Source organism: Anomaloglossus baeobatrachus, chromosome 5 (genome assembly GCF_048569485.1).
Source record: "Anomaloglossus baeobatrachus isolate aAnoBae1 chromosome 5, aAnoBae1.hap1, whole genome shotgun sequence".
Classification (NCBI taxonomy): domain Eukaryota; kingdom Metazoa; phylum Chordata; class Amphibia; order Anura; family Aromobatidae; genus Anomaloglossus; species Anomaloglossus baeobatrachus.
In genome coordinates, this window is record NC_134357.1 from 234,556,450 (window position 1) to 234,562,449 (window position 6,000).

The window sequence follows — 6,000 nt, forward strand, 5'->3', positions numbered from 1 at the left end:
TGTCCGTGTGGGTCCCTCTAGCCTGAAACTATTAGGTCCCGCTCTTCAGTTTTTAGGTGAAGATGTGCTCCCAAGGGCTGGCACTTGGGACTTTAATGGGTTGCTTTCTTTGGAAAACCCTGTCCCCCGCGATGTGCAGTCTCTGAGCTATCTGGGAAGGTCCCTAAAGGTCCCCTTCCTCTGCAGGATAATTGCCAGGATGTTGAATTGACTCCTGACCTAGGTTCCTGTACTCGAACATACTGTACATCGTGCTCTGTACCGGTCAGTTCTTTTGGGCTTGCTGGTGCCGACAGTCCTCCTAGACTATGTCTGTCGCACCCTTTTCCAATGTCACTGCCACCGGTCCCTGACTCCTTCGGCCCCGGACTACCATCTGCGACCCAGGTCCTTCTAGCTCCCCGGGAGCTAACACTCCCCAGCTCCTCTCTCTCTGAGGACTCTCCTTAGAGTCTCCTTACTTCCCTCCCACCAGTCTGCCTGACCCCTAGGTGGGTGGCCCTTTTCTAGCTGGACCAACCCACTGGTGTGTCTGACAGGTCATGATGTGAGATGTTGATTGGGATTTGTGGTGCTGATGGAGGTTACACCGGCTTCTGGGAACTTGGAACCATGGGGGGTAGATCCTGCATCCTGAGGGAACAGCATACAGTTCCCTGTAGCACCCTGATGTATTTAGGGGCACTACACAAAAACATGCACACACATCTGTGCCGCCCCAGCAGCAGTCAAACTGCTCGGATCCGGGGTTGCTGTGGCTCGAGGGTCTCCGGACCCAGGGGCTTGTGGCCACTTCAAATGTAAGGGGATATTTACAGGGGATGAATGTTCATGACGTCACCTGCAGGTTGCAATAAAGGGGAAGTACCGCCACTGCCAATGGGAGTACCGGAGCAGATGGTGTGGGGCAGCCAGGTGCTGGTCCCTCCGCAGGTAGGGAAGGCCCCGGATACTTGGTATTTGGTGAATGGGTGGCCTGGCCTTGGGAAGCAGGGTGCAGGGGTCAGATTACTCACTGCGGTAGTCGTGGTGCTGGATCAGGTGGAGTAAGCAGACTGTAATACTATTGTATGTTCTGAGGATTTCGATAGCGTTAGGGCAATGACCACCAGAGACGAGTTCTTGGTACAAGATGTTTATAACATGTAACCACGGTAGATACACAACGGAACAAACACAGTAGAACACACACACGAAATACCTTCCCGAAACGGAGCGAAGGGGATTCCCGGGGCCACGCACCGGACTCCCCCAGGGAGACCACCAGAGCGAACCCCTATACAGGGACTGTCCGGCAATCACCCCGGAAGGCCTAAATGCGCAGCAGCCGGGACACAAGGGGCAAGTGGTAAAAGTCCAGGAGTGTCCGTACGGAATGATAGTCCAGAGTGGTTACGAACCAGAAGGAACCGGGCAGACGTGCTGATCAAAGACGGCAGACGGAGTCCGGGCACAGCTTGAAGAAACCGGGTATGGTCCAGAGTCGGTCGGTAGTCTTTCAGGAAGATCCAAAAGGCAATCAGGAAGTAGAAGCAGCAAAGCAGGAGCACACAGCAAGCAGTATACTCAGGCACTGGACTGGGCTTAGAGGCGGCCTTTTAAGCAGCTGGACAGGAAGTAGGGCAACAGAACATTAAACTCCATGTTAACTGAGGGCAAGCTCTTTCAAAAGAGAACTGGAAAACCCGGAAACCTGACACAGACATTCACACAGATGGTAAGATGGTAAGCCAAAGTCTCTAGGCACCGCAGTCTCTACGGGGGAAGCCTGTCCGGGTCCCACTCCCACCAGTGTCACTTGGTAAGTCCGGAGCCCTGCCTCTGTGCACAAATTGATTGACAGTTGTGGCCCCTTGGCTTGAAGCTTTCGGTGCCCCGCTACTCGTGTGTATTTCAGCTGTGCTCTTGGTGGCTGGCACTTTTGATTGTAGTGGGTTGTGTATTTTTGAGAACCCTATCCCCCGTGTTGTGCTGATGCCTCCAATCTCTGAGCTCTTGGGGAAAGTTCATAAAGAGACTATCCTCCACAGGTTAATTACCAAAGCACTTATAACTCTTCCCTAATCTAGGGTCCTGTACCCCGCCGTGCTCGGTGCCGGTAAGGTGGCTGGGCTTTCTGGTGCGAACAGTCCTCCTAGACTACGTCCGTTACACTTCTGTCCAGTGTTCCTAATACCAGTCTCCGACTCCTGTTGTTCCGGATCACCGTTTGCGACTCAACCTGTTGCCTCCCTGGGAGCTTCAACTCCCCTGCTCCTCACTCTCTGAGGGCTAACTCTCTTCTGTCTGTCTCCCCTCCCACCAGTCTGCCAGACCCCTAGGTGAGTGGCCGTGCTCCAACTTGACCAACCCACTGGTGTATCCGTCCAGCCCTGGTGTAAGGTGTGGTTGGGATTTGTAGTGCGGATGTCAGTGACACTGTTGATGTGAACCTGGAACCATGGGGGATAGGTCCTGCACCCTGCGGTACAGGATGTAGTTCCCTGTAGCACCCTGATGTAGTCAGGGGCGCTACACATCAAAATTATAATCCAAATAAAAGATCATCATAGAAATACGAGACTCTAGTGCATTTGAGACTTTCATTATGAACAAATGACTAGAACCTGTGACTAAACAATCTGACTATTCAACTCCTTTACAAAGCATATCAGGAGGGGAGGCAGGAAACACAAACCAGATGGTAAGGTTGAAGCAAAAACAAGTACAGTATCATGGTGCCAATAGGAAATGAGGTCTCTCCAATTGACAACATTGTCAATTGAACAGATCACGTTTTGGACAAAGATGTGTACTCGGTGTTATCTAAAGGACTTGTAGCGCCTGGTCCCGCCAGATGCCGAGGGGGGCGCTCTCCCTCACATCTGCCCAGCCCCAGCATGGCCCTCACGTGCACTCCCGGTCCCAGCCCCTGGCAGCGACGTGCTTCCTCTTACCAGTCCCGTGGCTCTGCTCACTCCCGGATCAGGCGTCCTCTTCCTGGAGCTGCTGCAGTCTTTTCCTGTCTCCCATCCACACACAATTCTGCAGTGAGCAACTCTAGGCTGCACACGAGGCCACACCCCCTTTCTTAAAGCAGCAGTGCCTCATTTTCTGGAAATGACCTCAGAGGCCACCTGTTACCTAAAGACTATTTAGGTTCCCCTCCCCCGGCAGCAGGCGCCCGAGCAACGCTTCTACTAGAGCCCTGCTAGTGTTCAAGCAAAAACAAGTACAGTATCATGGTGCCAATAGGAAATGAGGTCTCTCCAATTGACAACATTGTCAATTGAACAGATCACGTTTTGGACAAAGATATGTAGTCGGTGTTATCTAAAGGACTTGTAGCGCCTGGTCCCGCCAGATGCCGAGGGGGGCGCTCTCCCTCACATCTGCCCAGCCCCAGCATGGCCCTCACGTGCACTCCCGGTCCCAGCCCCTGGCAGCGACGTGCTTCCTCTTACCAGTCCCGTGGCTCTGCTCACTCCCGGATCAGGCGTCCTCTTCCTGGAGCTGCTGCAGTCTTTTCCTGTCTCCCATCCACACACAATTCTGCAGTGAGCAACTCTAGGCTGCACACGAGGCCACACCCCCTTTCTTAAAGCAGCAGTGCCTCATTTTCTGGAAATGACCTCAGAGGCCACCTGTTACCTAAAGACTATTTAGGTTCCCCTCCCCCGGCAGCAGGCGCCCGAGCAACGCTTCTACTAGAGCCCTGCTAGTGTTCAGGCCCCTTTGTACTACTGTTATGCGTGTGTTCCTGCGCTTTACTAATACTCTATCTCACCGTAGTGCCATCTGTACCTTCCGGCTGTGGACGTCACCGGCCATACCCGCAGTGGATGTCACCGGCCATACCCGCAGTGGACGTCACCGGTCATACCCGCAGTGGATGTCACCGGCCATACCCGCAGTGGACGTCACCGGTCATACCCGTAGTGGACGTCACCGGCCTTACCCGCAGTGAACGTCTCCGTGCCACCTGCTGTGATCATCTCCGGTGCCACACCCATGTTCTGCCTGCTGCGGACATCGTACCCGAGCTACGCCTGGCCGTACAGAGACTCTTACCACCGGTTCCTGGCTGCCATGTCTCTAATCCTTCTGGGGAGGCACAGTCCCTGTAAAGGGGTTCGCTGCTGGTCGCCTTCTCAGGGGAGTCCGAGGCACGGTCCAGTGAGTCCACCTCCGGACGTTCGCCGCTCCTCGGTGAGCGTAACAGGACTCAGTCTTTGTGTCCCCGAAACATTTGACTTTTCTAATTTTAGAGTCAACCTTTTCAAAGCTTAGACGTAAGATTCACTTGTTTAAGCACTTTCATATGGAAAATGGAAACAATGTCAAATCAACTGATGGTGCAAAAACCATGCTCTATAGGCCCTTTGGGCTTTAAGTGTAGTCAAAGAAAATTCTGCCTTACCTCTGGAGTCTATATGTGGGGTTTCTCAAATTCACGTGAATGCAAGTGCAGTTCGGATCCCAGATGATCCTGAAATGCCCTCTTTGGCCGAGCCCTCTACGATTAAGTGAAGTGCAGAACCATTTGTTTTCCACTACCCCTCCTTGGTCTAGTGGTATGATTGTTATTTGGGGTGTGAGAGGTCCTCTGCTTAAATTCTAGGTAGAGCTCATGACCTTTGACAGGTGGTTGGACAGAGACTAATGGTTTGATCCAATGCTAGGAGATGCCTACCTGTATTTCTTTGAAGGCAGAGCCCAGGTGTCATCTTTTTGTATTTTATTCTTCTTGTGACCGAGCCCTGTAGGGTTAAGTGAAGCGTCAGACACCCCATCTTCCTCTTGCCCTCATTAGTCAAGTGGGATGCTTTTTGTGTGGGGTGCGAGAGGTACTGGGTTTCAGTCCCAGGCAGAACTCATAGCCTCTGACAAGCTGTTGGGCAGTGACGAATGTTTTGTTCCAATGCTGTAAGATGCCTACATGCGCTTCTTTGCAGGTGGAGCCCAGGTGTTATCGTTTTGTATTTTGTTCTTTTTGTGGCCGAGCTCTGTAGGGTTAAGTGAAGCGTCGGTCACTCGGTTCTCCACTTGTTTGCAAAGGTCAAGTGGTATGATTGTTGCTTGCGGTGCGAGAAGAAGTTCTGGAGTGATAGTTTTCCCATTGTTGTAGTGTTTAGGCTTCTTGCTTCGCGTGTGAGAGGTCATGGATAGAGCCCTTTCACTCTGTATGGCTGCGGCCAATTGTTTGTTCCAATCATCGATGATGGCTATCAGTTTTCATAGGAGGAGCCCAGGTGATGTCTTTTTGTTTTTCTATTTCCCTGTTGTGTCCGAAGCCTATAAGATTAAGTAAAGTTCCGGAGGTTTTGTTTTCTACTTTCTCTCATTGGTCTAGTGGTTAGGCTTCTGGCTTCCAGATTGGGTTGTGAGACATTGTGAAATCAAATTCTGGACAGGACCTGTTGAATCTCTATGGCTGCGGGAAATTGTTTGTTCCAATTGTTGATGATGGCTACCTGTTTTTATTGGAGGAGGAGGGGTCCAACTGACATCTTTTAGTTTATCTTTTTTGTCTGTTGTGTCCAAAGCCTACAGGATTAACTGAAGCTCCGGAAGATTTGTTCTTCTACTTGCTCTCATTGTTCTTGTGGTTTGGTTCTCACTTAGAGTACCACAAGTTGTGGATTTGAATCACAGACAGAGCCCATTGACTCTGTATGGCTGTAGCCAATTATTTGTTCCAATCGTCAATGATGGCTATCTGTTTTTATTGTAGGAGCCCAGGTGACGTCTTCTTGTTTTTCTTTTTTGCCTGTTGTGTCCAAAGCCTATAGGATTAAGTGACATTCCCGAGCCTTGCTTTTCCCCTTACTGTCATTGGTTTAGTGACTTCTCGCTTGGGGTATGAAATGTCGTGATGTTGAATCCCAGATAGAACTCCTTGACTTTATATGGCTGTAGCCAATTCTTTGTTCCAATTGTCAATGATAGCTATCTGTTTTCATTGAGGAGGAGCTCAGGTTACGTCCTTTTGTTTTTCTTTTTGCCTGTTGTATCTAACTC